Raw genomic sequence first — 23,968 nt, 5'->3', positions numbered from 1 at the left:
AAGATTGGTACAGTTGTTAAAGTAAGTGTGTAGCAAGGTTGATGTGTTGATTGCTTAAGGGCCGCATTTCTAGGACAGAGATTACAATAAATGTAGACGTCTGCAACTCTCTTGTCAAAGCTGGCGAGGAACCTTTGGCCTAGAGCAGATGATGGTGGGCTGTAAAATGTCAGCTTAGCATAGCTAGTTTATATAATGAAATTGGCAAGAAAGCACTCAGGGGCATATTAGCAAGGGCCGGCGATAATTATCGCTCAGTGTGCGATAATCGCACAAATTATGGCGTTAGCTTGAGGATAGGGCAGGGCAGACTCGGCCATGATATCCACCTTCCATTGGATATCATGGCTAAGTCATTCTGCAAGCAGGCATAAGGAAAGTATCGATAACCGCAGTTAGCGCTACTTTTCTTATCGCCATGCATGTTAGCGAGCAGCTTGATAATTGGAGAAATGTCGGTTAGTGACATTTCTCCAGTTATTTTGAGGAGGAACGCCGACTTTGTATCTCAGAGATGCAAAGCAGGGCGTTGAGGGAAAGGGCGCTAAGGCAAGACTTCACGTGATAGCGTGACCTTGCTGATAGGGCATTAAGATTATCACCGCTTTAGCGGCAAAAAGTGCCGCTAAAGCGGCGATAATGCCCTTGATGATATGCCCCTGAGTTCGCTGCCCTAGGCAGTGCAGAAAAGTAATTCAAGGTCTTATTTAGACCTGGGTGGATGAGGGGCAGTCACCAAAAAGTGGCAGATGATCCTTCACAGTGCTAAGAGACCATTGATATCAATATTGTTGTAATCTGTATATTGAGATTGTTATTTCTGTATTATTATTATTTATCATTAATTAATTTTATACAGCGCAACAGCTACCCAAAGGTTTCCCGGCGCTAAGAACGCTAAAAACATGGAAAAAAGGAACAAATAACTGATGCAGGTAAAATCTACTGATTAAAAAGCCAAGTTTTTAAGTCTTTACGGAACTTCTGATACTGTGGTTCAATACGAAGAAGGAAAGGCATAGAGTTCCAAAGTGTTGGAGCCAGATGGGAGAAAGAACGTCCCCCCATTCTGGTTCTCTTGATCCTCGGAATTTGAAAATTGTGCTGACTAGCAGATCGAAGGGAACGCGAGGGACGGTATTGATGCACTAGCGCCTGAAGATACTGTGGTGCTACTCCTGCATTGATCCTATGCATGTAGCATAGAGTTTTAAACTTAATACAATTTTCAATCTTCAGCCAGTGAAGATCACGTAATGCGACTGAGGCAGATGTTCTTGTTGGGAGATTACAAAGCTTTCTGGCGGCAGCATTTTGTACTACCTGTAACCTGTGTATCACCTCCTTGCCCGCTCCCAGGTACAGAACGTTAGCGTAGTCCAGTCTAGATGTTATAAGAGCTTGGACTACCGTTCTTTGAGTGGGCAAAGGAAGCATCCATAGTATTTTTCAACCATTTCAAGATGTCAAAGCATTCAGAGGCTACCTTGTCAGCTTGTTGCCTCATGTTTAGTTGGTCGTCAACCATGAAACCAAGATTCCGGGCAGATTGTACAGGGATCGGGGGTAGTCCCATCTGAGAGGGCCAATGTTGGGGGCCCCAGAGGGTTTTATTTTTGCCAAAAAGAAGGAGCTCGGTTTTATCACCGTTTAGTTTTAGTTTATTGTTATGCATCTAGTCTGCGATGCTTGACAACCCAGATCTCAGCAGAGAGGTGTTATTATTTGATTTAGTCGAGAGTGAGTAAATAAGCTGGGTGTCATCGGCGTAAGAATACACCGTGAGCCCCGCTTGTTCCGCAATAGCAGCTAAAGGGCTGACATAAATATTAAAAAGCAGAGGGTTCAGTATGGATCCCTGCGGAACTCCATATTGAGACACATGAACTTCAGATTTGGAAGAGGCGGAAACAACTTGGAAGGTCCTATTTGTCAGGAAACTGGATAACCACTCAAGAGCCAGGCCTGTCACGCCGCAAGAGTGGAGAGTTTTCAGGAGGATAGGGGGTACTCCATTCTTCCTTCCCTTCTCACCTCTTCCACTCTCCTTCCTTTCCTTCACCCTTCTTTTCCCTACCCTGTTGGTACTTACCGTTCCATAGAATCTTGATGTGAAGCTCACAGTAGAATGTTCTGTGAGGTTCAACGACAGTTGGTGCTGGAGGATCTTGCAAATAAAAGCAGTTCTTACCTCTTCTTGGAGTCTTCTTACTTAACAAATATTACTTTAAATGTATAATGGACAGAACATCTGAGATTTTTTGGAGAATGTCCTTCTACTCCAAATGAGGCCCACACAATTTAGCAGAAAATCTAAAAGCTAGACAAGTATTTGACCAAAGCTGATTTTTTTTGTTGTATTTTAGCCAATAAGCCTCAAGTCCAGATTAAATGATAGACCTAAAAGGCCATTTTAAAAACTCGACATGCTCTAATTCCTCTTTCATTTTTTCTTATTTTCATATGCAATTAAAAGCAGGTACCCGTTAACAGAATACACTTTGATTTACTTTTCCTTACATTCATTTATGCATTAATGCATTTTATTGCAAGCATTAATCATGGGTTGTTGTTCCAGGACCAAACATTATGCAAGTATCACAGTATATATGCACAGGGGAGATTTCCTAGCATCAGATTTTTCGAAAATTATTTGGGAGTTTCGGGGATTTCAGGAAAAGGCAGGGTTCAGCATCATTGAACATAGCATGACGATTCCTCTTGATTGGAAGTAGACTTGAGCTATCTGATATAACATGATAAAGCAAGGGCTACTAGAATTCAAGTCCGGTGCCTTTTTTTGTGCAAGCAATCGGTGCTTCTGGTGCTCAGTACCAGCACTTATGACAGCTTTCCACATGGTGGCGCTGTTTGTGTAATTTGGAGATGAGCACAACAACAGTTGTTTACGAGTTCAATACATTAACAAGCATTTACAATGCAATGGTTTTGCCTTTGTTAAAGTTAGAGCTATTGGCATTGCTCTTGACAATATTGTTATTTATGGTTTTTTTAGCAAATAAATGGCATTGTCATTTACAATAGCAGGGCAGTGCACAGGGAAGGGGGGCGAAGAGAGACGAAGGAGAGCTGCGGGCTCAGGGAAGGGGGGGCGAGGAGAGATGAAGGAGAGCTGCGGGTTCAGGGAAGGGGGGGCGAGGAGAGACGAAGGAGAGCTGCGGGCTCTTGTTGTAATGCTTGCATGGATGAGTTGGTGGATGCATGGATGGGTGCATGCATGGATGGGTGTATGGATGGGTGTATGGATAGATGCATGGATGGGTGGATGGATAGATGCATATATACAGCCAATCCCTCAACAATTTATGCAATCCACCAACCCATCCAACCAACAACCCATCCATGCATCCACCCATACATCCATGCATCATGCATACATCCATCCACCCACTGCGTCCCACTCCGACCCCTCTAAATATAACTCATTTTTTCTGTATATAGAGATGACTGTATTCACTAGTATATGCAGTAGACCTTTCTACTCTAACATTCCTATGTGACTCTTGCAGTACATCTATTCATATCCCTTCTATATGTATATAGAAATATAACGAGAATCAACAGTCTCTTCTTTGTGTGACTACATCTAGTACATTTCAATTGTTTTCCTGTTTGTATCTTTTACTTAACGCATGTAATCCAAAGTCCTTAGGTTTGGCAACTGGTTCTTATGTAAAGCGCTCCGACACCTTCGGCTAAAGTTCGCGCTACATAAAATCACATTAAATAAAACTTTACCCTACAAATCCAACCATCCATTTGTGCCTAGGCTTACATTTTACGGCCTCGAAGCACACAGAGAAGGGACTGTTTACTAAGTCGAGGCTTTGTAGGGTGCATGGCAGGGGACAGTTTTAGGCGCCAAGGGAGGGTAGGGAGCAGAGTCAGAGTACTTCACGGAGGTAGGGGGCAGTTTTTTATGGTTCAGGGCAGGGGGCTGCGGTACTTTTTGGAGCATGGCCTTATTTTAAAGGGCTCAGTTCAGGTGGAGGAACGGCACAAAACACCAGGCAGACAGAGGGCAGAAGGACACAAAAACGAGGGGAAACAATTATAACTGAGGGCAGATTGGCACAAAAAACTAGGCAGACAGAGGGAAGAAGGACACAAAAACGAGGGGGGTGATTGTAACGGAGGGCAGAACGGCACAAATCACGAGGCAGACAGAGGGCAGAAGGATACAAAAAAGAGGGGGGGATGATTGTAACAGAGGGCAGAACGGCACAAAACACCAGGCAGACAGAGGGAAGAAGGGACACAAAAACGAGGGGGGGATGATTCTAACGGAGGGCAGAACGGCACAAAAACGAGGGGAAAAAATTATAACTGAGGGCAGGTTGGCACAAAACACCAGACAGACAGAGGGAAGGAGGACACAAAAACGAGGGGGGGGGATGATTCTAACGGAGGCAGAACGGCACAAATCACGAGGCAGACAGACACAAAAACGAGGGGGGGGATGATTCTAAGGGTAGGCAGAACGGCACAAAACACTAGGCAGACGGAGGGCAGAAGGACACAAAATCGAGGGGGGGGATGGTTGTAACGGAGGGCAGAACGGCACAGACACACCTGACACCACACTTCACATTCCAGAATACCTTAGAAGGACACACAATGAGATGGACACAAAGCAGAGGACAACACCAGACCCATCAGTGAAATCATTGCAAAACAGGACACTTAGTTAATAAATCATGTTAAGGACATGTACCATATCCTGCAAAGTAATCATAAGGTCAAATTCTAGAACCCAGCCAATCCATCGTCATAAAACCACATTCAATGCAGAGAATCCACCTAAATTCCCTTTAAGAACCCACCTAGCAAACATCCTAATAGCAAGCCGCAGAACCAGCCAGGTAATCATCCACACGACAAGCACGGGAATCAGGCCCGCCGTGATCTGTAGCACTAGAACCCAAACAATCACCCCAGTTACAAGTCAAAGCAGGCTCTTAACAAAAATGCGGCCGTCGTTGGAGCCCCCCCTCTGGGGGCTCGACATCCCCAAGGTGCCCGCTGAGCCCCTCTGGGCTCTCTGTAAATGAAAATGCCCCCGGAGCCTGCCACTAGGCTCTTAAAACAAACAATGCCCCACGTTGGCGGAGCGGGCGGCCCGCTGCCACAGGGCCGCTCGTCTGCTGCCGTTATGATGGAGTCCCGCTCGGGGGACTCAGGAAGAAAAGGGGCCTCCTGTGGGAGCGGCCCTCTGACCAGACGGTGCCGCTCACCTTGCCTGCCAACACTGTGCCTCTCGCAGGCACCACAGCGTCACCAGAGCTCCCCCCAGCCCATATCACTCACCGGGCGTTCTCCTCGGGGACTTCGCTCCTCTCCTCGGCCGCTTTTTCTCCCTGCAGCCTTCCAATGGCTTCCCGGCCCCACTCACTTTCAAAAGAAGCCCAAAACAAACATTCGTCCTACCAAAACAAGCCCAGCAAGCATTACAATGCCGGAGACACAGGGGGAGGAGGGAACGGGCACACATAGACAGCGGGAGGGGGGGCGGTAGGGCACACGGACAGTGGGAGGGGGGGCGGGAGAAGACAGCAAGCACTCACAAAAATGAGAAAAACATACCGGGCAAAGGCTTCAGTTCACACTGGGAGGGGGGCAGAACGGACACATGGGGAGGGGGCGGAACAGACACGGACAGCGGGGGGGGGGGGCGGGAAACAGGGAAAAATTATATTAAATAAAATGCTCCTTACCTGATTGCTTCGTGGGAACTCGAATATTGCAGCCAACTCCAACAACAAACACTTGTAAAAAGACGAAAACGGGCCGACTCAAAAAAAAAAAATAACACACACCCACCGCCGCGATGACGATCCGAAGTGGGTGGAGAGGGAATAAATGTCGGGAACGCCCCGAATCTGGTCCGGCCTTGACGGACAGATCCGGCTCCCAATGGCTAGCCTCCATTTATGGAGCTAGCCAATGGGAGGAGGGGGCGAGGAGGGGGCGGATACCCGACCCCACAGAGAAACATAAGGATTTTGCTAGCACATGCGTACTTCGTACGCATTGCCAAGCAAAACCTAACAAGCATTTGCAATGCAATGGTTTTGCCTTTGTTAAAGTTAGAGCTATTGGCATTGCTCTTGACATTATTTTTATTTATGTTTTTTTTTAGCAAATAAATGGCATTGTCATTCACAATAGCAGGGCAGTGCACAGGGAAGGGGGGGGCGAGGAGAGACGAAGGAGAGCTGCGGGCTCAGGGAAGGGGGGGCGAGGAGAGATGAAGGAGAGCTGCGGGCTCAGGGAAGGGGGGGCGAGGAGAGACGAAGGAGAGCTGCGGGCTCTTGTTGTAATGCTTGCATGGATGAGTTGGTGGATGCATGGATGGGTGCATGCATGGATGGGTGTATGGATGGGTGTATGGATAGATGCATGGATGGGTGGATGGATAGATGCATATATACAGCCAATCCCTCAACAATTTATGCAATCCACCAACCCATCCAACCAACAACCCATCCATGCATCCACCCATACATCCATGCATCATGCATACATCCATCCTCCCACTCCGACCCCTCTAAATATAACTCATTTTTTCTGTATATAGAGATGACTGTATTCACTAGTATATGCAGTAGACCTTTCTACTCTAACATTCCTATGTGACTCTTGCAGTACATCTATTCATATCCCTTCTATATGTATATAGAAATATAACGAGAATCAACAGTCTCTTCTTTGTGTGACTACATCTAGTACATTTCAATTGTTTTCCTGTTTGTATCTATTACTTAACTCATGTAATCCAAAGTCCATAGGTTTGGCAACTGGTTCTTATGTAAAGCGCTCCGACACCTTCGGCTACAGTTCGCGCTACATAAAATCACATTAAATAAAACTTTACCCTACAAATCCAACCATCCATTTGTGCCTAGGCTTACATTTTACGGCCTCGAAGCACACAGAGAAGGGACTGTTTACTAAGTCGAGGCTTTGTAGGGTGCATGGCAGGGGACAGTTTTAGGCGCCAAGGGAGGGTAGGGAGCAGAGTCAGAGTACTTCACGGAGGTAGGGGGCAGTTTTTTATGGTTCAGGGCAGGGGGCTGCGGTACTTTTTGGAGCATGGCCTTATTTTAAAGGGCTCAGTTCAGGTGGAGGAACGGCACAAAACACCAGGCAGACAGAGGGCAGAAGGACACAAAAACGAGGGGAAACAATTATAACTGAGGGCAGATTGGCACAAAAAACTAGGCAGACAGAGGGAAGAAGGACACAAAAACGAGGGGGGGTGATTGTAACGGAGGGCAGAACGGCACAAATCACGAGGCAGACAGAGGGCAGAAGGACACAAAAAAGAGGGGGGGATGATTGTAACAGAGGGCAGAACGGCACAAAACACCAGGCAGACAGAGGGAAGAAGGGACACAAAAACGAGGGGGGGATGATTCTAACGGAGGGCAGAACGGCACAAAAACGAGGGGAAAAAATTATAACTGAGGGCAGATTGGCACAAAACACCAGGCAGACAGAGGGAAGGAGGACACAAAAACGAGGGGGGGGGATGATTCTAACGGAGGCAGAACGGCACAAATCACGAGGCAGACAGACACAAAAACGAGGGGGGGGGATGATTCTAAGGGTAGGCAGAACGGCACAAAACACTAGGCAGACGGAGGGCAGAAGGACACAAAATCGAGGGGGGGGATGGTTGTAACGGAGGGCAGAAAGGCACAGACACACCTGACACCACACTTCACATTCCAGAATACCTTAGAAGGACACACAATGAGATGGACACAAAGCAGAGGACTACACCAGACCCATCAGTGAAATCATTGCAAAACAGGACACTTAGTTAATAAATCATGTTAAGGACATGTACCATATCCTGCAAAGTAATCATAAGGTCAAATTCTAGAACCCAGCCAAGCCATCGTCATAAAACCACATTCAATGCAGAGAATCCACCTAAATTCCCTTTAAGAACCCACCTAGCAAACATCCTAATAGCAAGCCGCAGAACCAGCCAGGTAATCATCCACACGACAAGCGGGGGAATCAGGCCCGCCGTGATCTGTAGCACTAGAACCCAAACAATCACCCCAGTTACAAGTCAAAGCAGGCTCTTAACAAAAATGCGGCCGTCGTTGGAGCCCCCCCTCTGGGGGCTCGACATCCCCAAGGTGCCCGCTGAGCCCCTCTGGGCTCTCTGTAAATGAAAATGCCCCCGGAGCCTGCCACTAGGCTCTTAAAACAAACAATGCCCCACGTTGGCGGAGCGGGCGGCCCGCTGCCACAGGGCCGCTCGTCTGCTGCCGTTACGATGGAGTCCCGCTCGGGGGACTCAGGAAGAAAAGGGGCCTCCTGTGGGAGCGGCCCTCTGACCAGACGGTGCCGCTCACCTTGCCTGCCAACACTGTGCCTCTCGCAGGCACCACAGCGTCACCAGAGCTCCCCCCAGCCCATATCACTCACCGGGCGTTCTCCTCGGGGACTTCGCTCCTCTCCTCGGCCGCTTTTTCTCCCTGCAGCCTCCCAATGGCTTCCCGGCCCCACTCACTTTCAAAAGAAGCCCAAAACAAACATTTGTCCTACCAAAACAAGCCCAGCAAGCATTACAATGCCGGAGACACAGGGGGAGGAGGGAACGGGCACACATAGACAGCGGGAGGGGGGGCGGTAGGGCACACGGACAGTGGGAGGGGGGGGCGGGAGAAGACAGCAAGCACTCACAAAAATGAGAAAAACATACCGGGCAAAGGCTTCAGTTCACACTGGGAGGGGGGCAGAACGGACACATGGGGAGGGGGCGGAACAGACACGGACAGCGGGAGGGGGGGGCGGGAAACAGGGAAAAATTATATTAAATAAAATGCTCCTTACCTGATTGCCTCGTGGGAACTCGAATATTGCAGCCAACTCCAACAACAAACACTTGTAAAAAGACGAAAACGGGCCGACTCAAAAAAAAAAAATAACACACACCCACCGCCGCGATGACGATCCGAAGTGGGTGGAGAGGGAAAAAATGTCGGGAACGCCCCGAATCTGGTCCGGCCTTGACGGACAGATCCGGCTCCCAATGGCTAGCCTCCATTTATGGAGCTAGCCAATGGGAGGAGGGGGCGAGGAGGGGGCGAGGAGGGGGCGGATACCCGACCCCACAGAGAAACATAAGGATTTTGCTAGCACATGCGTACTTCGTACGCATTGCCAAGCAAAACCTAACAAGCATTTACAATGCAATGGTTTTGCCTTTGTTAAAGTTAGAGCTATTGGCATTGCTCTTGACATTATTTTTATTTATGGTTTTTTTTTAGCAAATAAATGGCATTGTCATTTACAATAGCAGGGCAGTGCACAGGGAAGGGGGGGCGAGGAGAGACGAAGGAGAGCTGCGGGCTCAGGGAAGGGGGGGCGAGGAGAGATGAAGGAGAGCTGCAGGCTCAGGGAAGGGGGGGCGAGGAGAGACGAAGGAGAGCTGCGGGCTCTTGTTGTAATGCTTGCATGGATGAGTTGGTGGATGCATGGATGGGTGCATGCATGGATGGGTGTATGGATGGGTGTATGGATAGATGCATGGATGGGTGGATGGATAGATGCATATATACAGCCAATCCCTCAACAATTTATGCAATCCACCAACCCATCCAACCAACAACCCATCCATGCATCCACCCATACATCCATGCATCATGCATATATCCATCCTCCCACTCCGACCCCTCTAAATATAACTCATTTTTTCTGTATATAGAGATGACTGTATTCACTAGTATATGCAGTAGACCTTTCTACTCTAACATTCCTATGTGACTCTTGCAGTACATCTATTCATATCCCTTCTATGTGTATATAGAAATATAACGAGAATCAACAGTCTCTTCTTTGTGTGACTACATCTAGTACATTTCAATTGTTTTCCTGTTTGTATCTTTTACTTAACGCATGTAATCCAAAGTCCATAGGTTTGGCAACTGGTTCTTATGTAAAGCGCTCCAACACCTTCGGCTAAAGTTCGCGCTACATAAAATCACATTAAATAAAACTTTACCCTACAAATCCAACCATCCATTTGTGCCTAGGCTTACATTTTACGGCCTCGAAGCACACAGAGAAGGGACTGTTTACTAAGTCGAGGCTTTGTAGGGTGCATGGCAGGGGACAGTTTTAGGCGCCAAGGGAGGGTAGGGAGCAGAGTCAGAGTACTTCACGGAGGTAGGGGGCAGTTTTTTATGGTTCAGGGCAGGGGGCTGCGGTACTTTTTGGAGCATGGCCTTATTTTAAAGGGCTCAGTTCAGGTGGAGGAACGGCACAAAACACCAGGCAGACAGAGGGCAGAAGGACACAAAAACGAGGGGAAACAATTATAACTGAGGGCAGATTGGCACAAAAAACTAGGCAGACAGAGGGAAGAAGGACACAAAAACGAGGGGGGGTGATTGTAACGGAGGGCAGAACGGCACAAATCACGAGGCAGACAGAGGGCAGAAGGACACAAAAAAGAGGGGGGGATGATTGTAACAGAGGGCAGAACGGCACAAAACACCAGGCAGACAGAGGGAAGAAGGGACACAAAAACGAGGGGGGGATGATTCTAACGGAGGGCAGAACGGCACAAAAACGAGGGGAAAAAATTATAACTGAGGGCAGATTGGCACAAAACACCAGGCAGACAGAGGGAAGGAGGACACAAAAACGAGGGGGGGGATGATTCTAACGGAGGCAGAACGGCACAAATCACGATGCAGACAGACACAAAAACGAGGGGGGGATGATTCTAAGGGTAGGCAGAACGGCACAAAACACTAGGCAGACGGAGGGCAGAAGGACACAAAATCGAGGGGGGGGGGATGGTTGTAACGGAGGGCAGAACGGCACAGACACACCTGACACCACACTTCACATTCCAGAATACCTTAGAAGGACACACAATGAGATGGACACAAAGCAGAGGACAACACCAGACCCATCAGTGAAATCATTGCAAAACAGGACACTTAGTTAATAAATCATGTTAAGGACATGTACCATATCCTGCAAAGTAATCATAAGGTCAAATTCTAGAACCCAGCCAAGCCATCGTCATAAAACCACATTCAATGCAGAGAATCCACCTAAATTCCCTTTAAGAACCCACCTAGCAAACATCCTAATAGCAAGCCGCAGAACCAGCCAGGTAATCATCCACACGACAAGCACGGGAATCAGGCCCACCGTGATCTGTAGCACTAGAACCCAAACAATCACCCCAGTTACAAGTCAAAGCAGGCTCTTAACAAAAATGCGGCCGTCGTTGGAGCCCCCCCTCTGGGGGCTCGACATCACCAAGGTGCCCGCTAAGCCCCTCTGGGCTCTCTGTAAATGAAAATGCCCCCGGAGCCTGCCACTAGGCTCTTAAAACAAACAATGCCCCACGTTGGCGGAGCGGGCGGCCCGCTGCCACAGGGCCGCTCGTCTGCTGCCGTTACGATGGAGTCCCGCTCGGGGGACTCAGGAAGAAAAGGGGCCTCCTGTGGGAGCGGCCCTCTGACCAGACGGTGCCGCTCACCTTGCCTGCCAACACTGTGCCTCTCGCAGGCACCACAGCGTCACCAGAGCTCCCCCCAGCCCATATCACTCACCGGGCGTTCTCCTCGGGGACTTCGCTCCTCTCCTCGGCCGCTTTTTCTCCCTGCAGCCTTCCAATGGCTTCCCGGCCCCACTCACTTTCAAAAGAAGCCCAAAACAAACATTCGTCCTACCAAAACAAGCCTTCAAGCATTACAATGCCGGAGACACAGGGGGAGGAGGGAACGGGCACACATAGACAGCGGGAGGGGGGGGCGGTAGGGCACACGGACAGTTGAAGACAGCAAGCACTCACAAAACTGAGAAAAACATACCGGGCAAAGGCTTCAGTTCACACTGGGAGGGGGGCAGAACGGACACATGGGGAGGGGGGGCGGAACGGACACGGACAGCGGGAGGGGGGGGGCGGGAAACAGGGAAAAATTATATTAAATAAAATGCTCCTTACCTGATTGCCTCGTGGGAACTCGAATATTGCAGCCAACTCCAACAACAAACACTTGTAAAAAGACGAAAACGGGCCGACTCAAAAAAATAAAATAACACACACCCACCGCCGCGATGACGATCCGAAGTGGGTGGAGAGGGAAAAAATGTCGGGAACGCCCCCGAATCTGGTCCGGCCTTGACGGACAGATCCGGCTCCCAATGGCTAGCCTCCATTTATGGAGCTAGCCAATGGGAGGAGGGGGCGAAGAGGGGGCGGATACCCGACCCCACAGAGAAACATAAGGATTTTGCTAGTGCATGCGTACTTTGTACGCATTGCCAAGCAAAACCTAAAAAGGACTAATACATGCCTCCGAGCTGATCTTATAGCTTTGAAGGCCTGGAATAGTCACATCTGTAGGAGTGTGATGGTTAATAATTGTGCTATTACTGGCACTGCCTGCACTGGAGGGTGCAATGTGTGGTGCGAGCTGCAGTAGCCTCCTGACGAGGGCCCTGGCACTTTTTTATTTTAAAAATTAAGCACTGGTTAAACCTGCAATTGACGAACTTGCCATATAACCCCCGATCTGCTTTAAAAAATGTTGTTATACCTCATAAGGATAAAAAAAACTATGGGGCATATTCTCAAGGATCTATCGCCGAGTAAATACTTTTTTCACCCCCTTCGCAAGCTGGTGCTAACACCCCATATCACCAGTTTACCTGTGATAGCAGCCTCAAAAAACATCGCCACAGATGACCCAGGCAACTATCGCTAATGAGATGCAGAGTAGGCGATCCTGTGCAAAAAGCTGCGACACCACCACTCCGCAACATTCTCAACGACCAGCCAGATCAGCGATAAGAACACAAAACATGCGATAAGGCGTGTTAGCTGCAGGAAATTAACACCTGATCTTACCTGGTGTAAAGCCGGACGACAACCAGCACCAGACAAGGGAGCACAGCCCAGAGCCACACCTGAAGAACAACAGATGCCTTGGAGCTACTGATCAGGGACGCTTTGCCGAACCTTGTTTGGACCTAGCTGGAATTTCCTCTCACAGCCTACTTCTTGCGGAACCCGCTTCGCGGGTCCCGCTGCGTCAGGAGGGACGCCTGCAACTTGCCTAAGGGGACAACGAGGGAAGCTGAATTGCCGGGGCTGCGAGTGTGTGCGCGCGCTGCACTGGGACTGCATATCCCAGGAGCGCCCGCCTGCCTACGAGACACACCTGGGCCGCTCTCCCCGACCCCTCCCACCCCTTCACCGAGCCTTCATCTACTGTGCTCGCAGAGCTTGCGAGTGGGACGCTTTGCCGAACCTTGTTTGGACCTAGCTGGAATTTCCTCTCACAGCCTACTTCTTGCGGAACCCGCTTCGCGGGTCCCGCTGCGTCAGGAGGGACGCCTGCAACTTGCCTAAGGGGACAACGAGGGAAGCTGAATTGCCGGGGCTGCGAGTGTGTGCGCGCGCTGCACTGGGACTGCATATCCCAGGAGCGCCCGCCTGCCTGACGAGACACACCTGGGCCGCTCTCCCCGACCCCTCCCACCCCTTCACCGAGCCTTCATCTACTGTGCTCGCAGAGCTTGCGAGTGGGACGCTTTGCCGAACCTTGTTTGGACCTAGCTGGAATTTCCTCTCACAGCCTACTTCTTGCGGAACCCGCTTCGCGGGTCCCGCTGCGTCAGGAGGGACGCCTGCAACTTGCCTAAGGGGACAACGAGGGAAGCTGAATTGCCGGGGCTGCGAGTGTGTGCGCGCGCTGCACTGGGACTGCATATCCCAGGAGCGCCCGCCTGCCTACGAGACACACCTGGGCCGCTCTCCCCGACCCCTCCCACCCCTTCACCGAGCCTTCATCTACTGTGCTCGCAGAGCTTGCGAGTGGGACGCTTTGCCGAACCTTGTTTGGACCTAGCTGGAATTTCCTCTCACAGCCTACTTCTTGCGGAACCCGCTTCGCGGGTCCCGCTGCGTCAGGAGGGACGCCTGCAACTTGCCTAAGGGGACAACGAGGGAAGCTGAATTGCCGGGGCTGCGAGTGTGTGCGCGCGCTGCACTGGGACTGCATATCCCAGGAGCGCCCGCCTGCCTACGAGACACACCTGGGCCGCTCTCCCCGACCCCTCCCACCCCTTCACCGAGCCTTCATCTACTGTGCTCGCAGAGCTTGCGAGTGGGACGCTTTGCCGAACCTTGTTTGGACCTAGCTGGAATTTCCTCTCACAGCCTACTTCTTGCGGAACCCGCTTCGCGGGTCCCGCTGCGTCAGGAGGGACGCCTGCAACTTGCCTAAGGGGACAACGAGGGAAGCTGAATTGCCGGGGCTGCGAGTGTGTGCGCGCGCTGCACTGGGACTGCATATCCCAGGAGCGCCCGCCTGCCTGACGAGACACACCTGGGCCGCTCTCCCCGACCCCTCCCACCACTTAACCCACGTTGTACTATACTATATTAAGCTCCTTGAACCCCCGCTGTGCAGGAGCACGCGGGAGCGCCGGGAGAAGCCCGGGACAAGGGCGGGACCGTCCAAGGCCGTCACAGGCCGGAGTAGGCCGGGCTGGGCCTACTCTCTTGGTTTCTCAGACTGCGCAGGTATTTCCTGGAATTATTAATTTGTGACACCCGCTCTGTGTATCATAATTGACCCTTTTTTAGTATAATCATGCCTTCTCCGGCAAGGGAGAGTACCCCTCAGAAGCCGGGAGGAGTGAAAACTGGGACACTCGAAAACTATTTTTCACGGGCTGTGGGGGAGGCTGATAAAGAGGGGAATTTGTCCAGATTAAGGGCGGAACGAAGACGATCAGTGGATAACCTGAAAAACACCCCTATGGGAGAACAATCTATCACATTTAGGGAGGAATCAACACGAATTGAGGATGTTCCACTCCTGTTAAGGGAGCGTATTAACACCTCCCCAGTTGAAATTATGAGCACTGCTCTAGCTATTAGCCCCAGCCCCGCTAGGGGGACTATTGATTTAATCTCACAACCGCCCCTAGTTCACAGGGACAGGCATCATAAACCGAAAGTAGTCACCACGCAAGTAATTTTGGGACCCCCCCCAAAAAAGCGTAGGAGGAGGGCAAAGGGTGCGCAGGGAGGTAGTAAACCCAAGACTTCACACCTGGACTTTGGCAAATCCTTAAAAAAACCTGTACCAATAGTGAAACCACTGGCAGAGCCAAACCCTAATTCTAATGCCCAGGAAAACACAGTTCCCGCCTTGATTAAAGATATAGGAACTAGTATTGTTAATGTCCCCCTCTCTGTCGTGCCGCTGGGAAACCTGGAATTCTTGTTAAGGTCGCTGTTACTCCCGATCAGCGAAAGTATAAAAAAGATTGAGATCAGACTAACCATATTGGAGGCCACACTGGGAAGTCTGAAAACTCGTGCTGGTCGACAGGAAAGCGATCTAGAACCTATTACCACTACTGTAGTCCCGCAAGGGCCGAGACACAGGGTAGTTAACCCAGCTCCAGCTCCACCACATGCTGTAAATGGGGTAGTTCCTCAACAACCCTTAACACTAAATCCTGTAGCTTCCAACTCACTCCACACTAACACACTTAATCCCACCCCTGTATTAGTACCTCCGGCTCACCCAATAGACAATAACATCCCGGTCTACCAAAAAAAGCCCCCTGCAAGACCTCGTCGGCCTAACCTACCACCTGAGACTAATGACCTTACTGTAGTCATGGCAGGGGTCCCGCTACTTGAGGAAGGAGAAGTTGAGGATTTTTGTGCCCTAAAAACTAGGGTAATTAAGTGGCTAAACAGAAACAGACCCCTCCCGAGACATCTTAATAATGAAATTATAATGGTAAGAAGGGTCCCATGGGTGGGGAGAACTCAGAAATCCATCCCTGGGGACTGTTTATTGGTGAGTTTTAGGGACAAGGGTACGGTGTCGCATATATGTCAAGGGGAAAATATATCAAGGGAATCTACCATCCAAACCCTTCGTGTGTCCTTCTTCTTTCCTATTGCCCCAGGTCCATCCCACCCACTCCCATATAATGATGGATGGGAGAGGGTTGGAAGAAGGGGGAGACACCAGGCATTTCAACCTAGGCCACTACTTGGCAGACCGACACCACTTTTCCCTACTTATAATCGATTTAATTGTCTAAACGACTTAGAGGGGGTGGATTGACAAACAGAGAAGGCCCCTAAGGAGAATACAGAAAAGGGTGCCCAAGCAGAAATACCGGAGGTGCAAAGACATACGGCCCAGCAAACTCAAATAGTTAGGGCGGAGGAACCTATGCTCTTTGATAACAAGGGTATGACTGTGGATAGCTTGCTGGGAGGTGGTGGGGGGACCATGCAAGGGGTGCTGCAGGAGATAGGACCAATGAGCGAGGGGGGTGCAGCATTAGGTGGAGAGGATGTGAGGATTATTTCTTGGAATGTAGCGGGCTTAGCAGGCATATTTAATAATAAGGAGTGGGTTGATTTTATCAGGAAATTTAATGTTATATGCTTACAGGAGACATGGGCTGTGGTGAATAATTATCACCTCCAGGGCTACAAGTGTTTCTTTGTTCCCGCTCGGAAATCTAGTTCTGGGAGAGCAATGGGTGGTTTAGCTGTTTATGTAGATTTATCCCTCCCAGGTACCTGGTCGTCCCCAGAATGGAACTCACATGGAATACAGGCAGCTCGGTTTTCTGGTAGGGGGCTGAAATTGTCGGTTTTTAACTTTTATAATAGTGAGATTTTAAATACCCATTCCCCCCTACTGGCGGAACTTGATAATAGGCTGGGTCAAGAAATTAAATCTCAGAGCAAAGGGCCATCCTTTGGGCTACTTTTGGTAGGAGACTTTAACTGTCACCTCTGTCCGGCACTGATTAAGGTAAATACAGACTGGGCACAATGCCCGATTGAGAAGGGGCCGCATTTTATTCACACGCCGACTGGGTTGGCTCTTAGGTTGCTTCGGCTTAAGTACGACCTAGAGCACACCATTAACATGATAAACCCACAGTCGGATGGCACGCTCCCACCAACTTTTAAGGGGAGGGCCTGTGCATCTATTATAGATTATATCTTGGTCTCGAGAGCATTAATCAATAAAATAATCAGTGTAGGGATAGAGTGGAGCAGTTTTAGCGACCATAACCCGCTCATCTTAACGCTATTTTATAAGGTGGGTACGGGATTTAAACCTCGCTGTCTAATTGAGGAAAGGGCCACTGATCAAGGCAGGAGATTGAAGTGGTCTAAAATTGATGGGGCACAGTTTTATAAAACATTGGGCGACAAGGGCCTAGTGGCCATTAACGACTGTTTAGATCTAGAAATACAGGGTCCAAGGGTCTTGGAAGCGTTCGATCACATTGCTAACCTAGTGGATGAACTATTGAGGTCTAGTGTGCCCATACGTAATCAGGTAAATCCCCGTTGGTTTGACAGAGATTGCTCTAAGGCACTGAGGGAACTGAAATGTTCCCTCAAGATGAAACCACGGGATCCACAGACTATTAGGGCCAGTAGGGAAAAGTATAAAAAAGAGATTAAAAGGAGGAAACTTGCCCTACAGGCAGAAGCATGGGCAGATCTGAGAGAAGCTGGAGAAAGAAAAGATCTAGCGGGGTTCTGGAGAATCATCAATAAACCGACCTTTTTAGAAAATGATTCTCCGGAGATAGGGACTAATATTCTTCCGGAGCAATGGGTAAGCCACTTTAGGGGTTTATACAATTATGACTCGGGCACCCATGTGGAACCACCGGTAGCCCCAAGACAGGTCCCGTTAGTCACATTCTCTCTTAAGGAGATCAGTACAGGGATGGAGGGTCTTACTAAAAATAAAGCTCCGGGCCCAGATGGAATTCCCCCTGACCTGTTCCTTAGTAATACTGATCTATGGGCTCCTTTGATGACCAGGGTCCTAAACACCGCTATTATCTGTGGGCTTCCGCTGTCCTGGTCTAAAGCGATCATTGTACCAATTTTTAAAAAGGGCAATAGGGATGACCCGAAGTGTTACCGGCCCATCTCCCTAATTGACGTTTCAGCCAAACTTTTGGGAAGGGCAATCCTGAATAGATTGACCGAATGGTCCGAAGAGAACAACATCTTCTCGGACACCCAGTATGGGTTTAGGACAGGGAGGTCCACTAGTGATCAGTGCCTGAACCTATATATGCTGACTGCCAAGTATACTTTGGCCAGTGATGAACCCATCTATATGGGATTCATGGATCTGGCAGCAGCATTCGATCACGTCAACAGAGGAAAGTTGTGGGAGATGATGTCAGGTATGGGGATAGAGAGTGGCCTAATCACCATATTGAGGGAACTGCATAGTGACACCACGGCCAAGGTTAGATTTAACAGGGAGGGAGGACTGTCTGACTCCTTTCCATGTAGGAGTGGAGTCAGACAAGGCTGTATACTTGCCCCTTTTTTGTTCTCCCTTTATATCAATAACCTTGAGCAGTTTCTTCTGGGTCTAAAGGTAGATTGTCCAAGGGTGGGGCCGCGGCATATCCCCGTCCTGCTTTATGCAGATGATGCGGTTTTATTGGCAAGAACACCTCGAGGCCTACAAACACTGATAGAGGGGTTTGCAGAGTTTATGAGTAACCTGGACCTATTTGTCAACTTAGGGAAATCTTATGTGCTCCTGGCAGGCAAAAAACCCTCCTCTAAATTTGTTTACACAATCGGTTCCCATAGTTTGGAGCAGGTTAAGACTTTCTCCTACCTCGGGGTAACTTTTGACGGTGCATTGCAATTCATCCCCTTGGTGGCAGAACGTTGTACGAAATTGATTGCCTCTAACGGGGCGATAGCTGGATATGGAAGGAGGGTGGGTAGATGGAGTCCGGAACAGGTGATGAATTTGTACGGCTCCATAACATGCTCTAAAGTAATTTATGGGGCAGAAGTCTGGGGGTTCGTGAATACGACTAGAATCCAACAGGAAGAAAATAGGTATTTGAAAGCAATCCTGAGGGTGCCACCCAGCACGGCTGGTATCATAGCCCACAGGGAGCTAGGGAGGCCATATTTGGAAGATTTGTTAAAACTTAGGCCAATAGTGGCCTGGTTAAAAATATGGATAAATCCAGAGGCGCACCTAAGCAGAGAAATTTTGTTGGACTGCTTAGGTAGGACCCACTCAATGCGCATCCCCTGGCTCAAATACGTGAAAAATACCCTGGAGGATTTAGGGTTGGGGAATCTTTTCACGAACCCAGCTGCTATTTCAGCACAGCACAAGAAGCGAGTAGGGGAACTATTTCTGGAGAAAGAAACCCAACGACGAGCTGAGGCTGAAGGAGCGAAAAAGACTGTACGGGCCCATGGTCTGGTAAAAAGTGTGGAGGGCATGGAGCCTTACTTATTTCTTCTACATAATGCACAGGACAGATTTTTAATGTGCCGTTTCAGACTGAATCTGCTCCCCTTCATGTTGGCTATACCTGCCGGGTTTACTACATCTATTGAGCAGAAGGGTCCCTGCGGCTGCGACAACCGGTCTCCGCAGGATTCCCTTCACTTTGTTTTGCTTTGTCCCTATTTCTCCATGCCTAGGCGTAGATTCCTTGTAAATATTCTAAAAAAAGCCCAACAGGAACACGCCTGGGATGCCCTAGTATTTTTGTTAAAAGCCTCTGACCCCTTAACCTTGTGTAGCATTTTGAACTTCATCAAAGTCGCAATACGTTTAAGAAAGACGAGGGGAGAGGAATGAAATATTGTGATCTGTATTTATATGGCCTCTATGTTGGCACTCTTTTTAGCGTATCAATTATGTACAAGGATCTTAATTAGTATTTAATAATGTTTTACTGTTATTTGTGTATATAAATGTGCTTTTATGGTGTTTTTTAATCACCGAATAAAGATTCTTGAATTAAAAAATTAAGAATTACTGATCAGGCAGCCCGGAGCCCCAATAGGGCAACAACACCCACCAGCCCCAGGTCCGCCACCCCCCCGATCCCCTCAGCCGCCCCCCTAGACCACCCCAGAGGCAGCGCAGACAAAGACAGGGAACCCTCAGAAAACGCACCAACCTCACAGACCCAACACGACAACCATCTTCTGCATCCTGACCATCTTTGCCCACATGCCAATGGTACTAACACAGCGGACAACCAACCAACATCCCACCTCAGACAAAGCTGCTGGCTGTGTTGCATCTATTGGCCTCTGGTACCTTCCAACCAACAACAGCCAGAGTCGGAGGAGTCTCACAGCCAGCCCTATCCAAGTTCATCACAACTGTCCTGGATGCCATCATCTGCCTGATACCCTGCTCAGCACTACAGGTGCCACTAACTTAGTGCACCACAGCTCATGGACACTTCTGTTTGGTCATTGGGTGACCTCTATACTTGCTCAGGCTACCACCATCATCCTCCGTAGTTGTCTCTGTAATGCTGGTGTTTTCTGTTTCGGTTTTAATAGTGTTCACTGTTGTAGTTGCTGCCAGCACCAACCACTCCTTGCGGGCTGGCATACACTCACTCCACACACATGCAGCACAGGCATCACTGCACATGTGGCCCTGCCATTAAAGGGGCCTGGCGCACATGACCGTAGCCAATCCCACAAACTATCTGTGTGTCCCCGTGTGGTCATAATGTATGCATGAGGGCCCCGGGCCCTACAACATTACATTGTGCTGTGTGCAGCAGATGCAACCATGTCCCCGCTGGCAGCAGGTAAGACCTTGGACATGTAGCTTTGTCGTCACCCACTCAATACGTAAGAGGAGTGGACTGGGCCGTCGTACGGGGTCCGGCGAGGGTGTGTGAATGATAATTCCCAGCCTCTGGGCATGGTTCATTACAGGACATGTGGAAATGCATGTGTCTCTGTCTCAGTGTGGGTCTCCTTTGTGGGGTCTGGGTGGTCTCTGATGGGACTTAGGCACCCACGTATGTGGTCCAGTTCAGCTTCCATGAGCTCTGACCCCACCCGCACCTGTTTGGCCACCTCCTTTTGGCATTCTGACACCTGGCATTGGAATGCAATGTGTGCCTCAGTAGAGTGTTGGGAGCCAGCCGTGGTGGCGGTGCTTCCTGCTGTGTGGTGTGTGCAGGTGTCCTCGATGTAGCTTGACTGCCCTGCTCCTGGGGGTGGGTTGCCTAAGATATCCATGAGTTGTTGTAGGGTGTCGGTGTCGGAGGTGTGGTGGTACTCTCCAGCATCACTGATGAGTTGTCTGGTCTGCTCTGCTGGAGGTGTTGTTTGTCTCTCTGCAATGTGAAGGGGAAATGCATGTTGACATTGTGTTGACATGTATGTTGGCGCATTGTTCTTGTTTACATGCAGACTGTATGACAATGTACATTGTGACTGTTTGGGAGGTGCTGAAATTTGAGGTGGGACAGTGGACATTTGGACTACATGACGGATGTGAGCTTGTACATGTACATTTCAATCTCACAGTTTCCTGCTATGTTAGATGTGATTGGCCTGCGGATGGGTGGACCCAGTTGTGTCCTCTGTTCTGCAGTGTCGGTGTTGCACTTTGTACCACATTGTCGTGGGATGTGCTGTGATTGCTATATGTGTGTGCTGCAGTGTTCCACGGGGATCAGGGGCATGATCCTGAGTCATTCTGGGTGTGCAGTGTGCTACACATCGTTGTTCATGTGTGCCATTGTGCCCATCTCTCCCCGTCCCCCCAGTTCCTGGTCATTGCTCACCCTGTTGATGTTGTGTCAGGTCCTATTGAGCTGTGTCCGTACTCCCGACTCCTTGCACCGTATCCACACTGATTACTGTGACCTCCATTTCCTCCAGCTCCTCCTGTGGCGCAGGACTCCCACCTCCTGTCAACGTTGCTGCCTTTCTGTTGGCAGCGGGTTTGTGCTTGGTTTGGCTTTTCACATCATGCCAGCGCCTCTTGGCCTACTCAGAAGGTGGGCAAAGTATGTAAGAACTAGATTAATTGCTCTTCGGAAGCTCCATACAGATAGTGGTACAATCACATCTTGGTCCTCCTTCCCAGGCATGCATACATTGAAAGAGTCTGTTGCACGTTTGTCAAATTGGCGTTCAGTTTATGGTAGTGATCTATAACCTCCGTGATGCTGATCTGGTTTTCCTGCGGACTGCACCCAGTCTTCCTCTTCCTCATCTCCTTGCCCTTCCCTGACCCCGAGGTTCCTTGCTGGTGGTCTGTGAGGCTTGTGGGATTCGCGTTGTCCTCTGCACTCGGTCCAGGTGCATCCATGGTGCTACGCAGTTTCTTTTTTGGCCCCCTTTTTTTGTTGCTTTTATAGCGCATTTTCCCGCATGACGCACGGGATTTGCAGGTCTGTGGCTGGTTGTCGCTGATTTTTGTATCGCGATTGGCGTCATCGCTACTATTTTCCCGTTTGTGTTTCGCGTTTTTACGGTGTCGCATTGATTGTAACTTGTTCATTTGACACATTATCGTGGGTCTATCGAATGGTACCGCCCTGTTGAGAATACCACACTAACACAGTTATTTTCCCGCAATAGACTGCAATGTGAAGAGTTGTGTTAAGCTACTTTTGCTGTAGTTTTCGCACGTTCTTGAGAATATCCCCCTATTAGTGCTGCACTATGTCGAACACCTTAGAAAAGTTAACTGATCCCTTTCAGCATTTTCTTCTTTACCAAGGCATTTAGGCAGGTGAAAAAAATGCCGAGAAAATATATAGATTCTAATTTGATGAACTGAGGCAAAAGTCTTAGCTGCAACAGGAGAAAACAACCTTCAATATTTCATTGTTATTCAGACATGATGAAAAAAATTATCTTTTATTATTAAGATTTTTTTTTTCCACTGTTGATTCAAGTTCATGTTTACATCACAAACACGGTTTCCAATCCCAACCCCGCTGCCTCCCTCTTAATGATTCAGAGTCTTAAGTCCTAAAGTGCCACATAAGGAGACAAGTAATGTTAATGTTTTATAGTGTAATTTAAGACTGTCTCTTGAGGGAGGAATTTCTTCCAGGAGCCAGTGCAAACCTGAAACTGAATCCAAGTTTTTGAATGTCACTAGGATGTGTTAAATGAATGAGGCATACTTTTTGTTACAAGAAGTATGTTCATATATGCTAATTACGATGCGGTTCGGACCGCAATCGATGGCTTGTTGGTTGGGGTCTGAACCGCATCTACTGCTGAGGGCCGACCAACGCATTACGATGCATGAGGTCGGAGGCAGGAGTCAGAGAGTCTGGCCAACACTTTCCAACGGGCTCATGGAGCCTCTTGGTCAGTCAGAAAGGCCGTATAATCCCTTAAGGACGATGGTGTTTCTGCTGTCGGGATTCTAATGTTGGTTTCCGACAGCCTTTCCATGTCGGCCTTTCTGACATGGAAAGGCTGTTGGAAAGCGACATCGGGGGGCCCCCGAGCAGGGCCCTCTTCCCCCTTGGCCCTCCGCATCTGGGCTTGGGGGGCACCTATGTTCCCACCCTGAACATCCCTGCACAGTGTGGTGCCTGTCACACTGTGCATGGATGTTCACACACTCCCATTTCTCAATGGGAGCTTATGCTGCGGGCAGTTTGAACCTGCCCCGCTCAAGCTCCTATTGAGAAATGGGAGTTTGGTGTGCTGAACTGGCAACCTATGGTCGGGAGTATCCTCAACTGAAATGTGTCGATCGGAGGCATGTCGGAGGATGTCAGCACTACAATCCACCCCCACATGCTCCATTGGCTGCCCTTAAGTGAAGTCGGCAACGTGGTGCCAGGTAAATGTGATGACATGGACAAGTATATAAAATGACTGTGTTGCACCCCCATTGTGATTAATGACGTTGTCCAAAGTTTATATAAATCTATAGTCCGTCAGAGGCTCATGTGTTTCCCTCTGTATGTTGCATCACAGGTCCTAGAATCCTTTGAATAAGAAATGGCAAATCCCATTCCCACTATTGAAAACATGGGCCTAGTACTGCTGCTAACATAGTTAAGTAACACATACCTAACACAGTTAAGTAAC

This window comes from Lissotriton helveticus, chromosome 7 (assembly GCF_964261635.1).
Source record: "Lissotriton helveticus chromosome 7, aLisHel1.1, whole genome shotgun sequence".
NCBI lineage: Eukaryota > Metazoa > Chordata > Amphibia > Caudata > Salamandridae > Lissotriton > Lissotriton helveticus.
The sequence above is the reverse complement of the archived record's forward strand: the minus strand, read 5'-3'. Positions refer to the sequence as shown.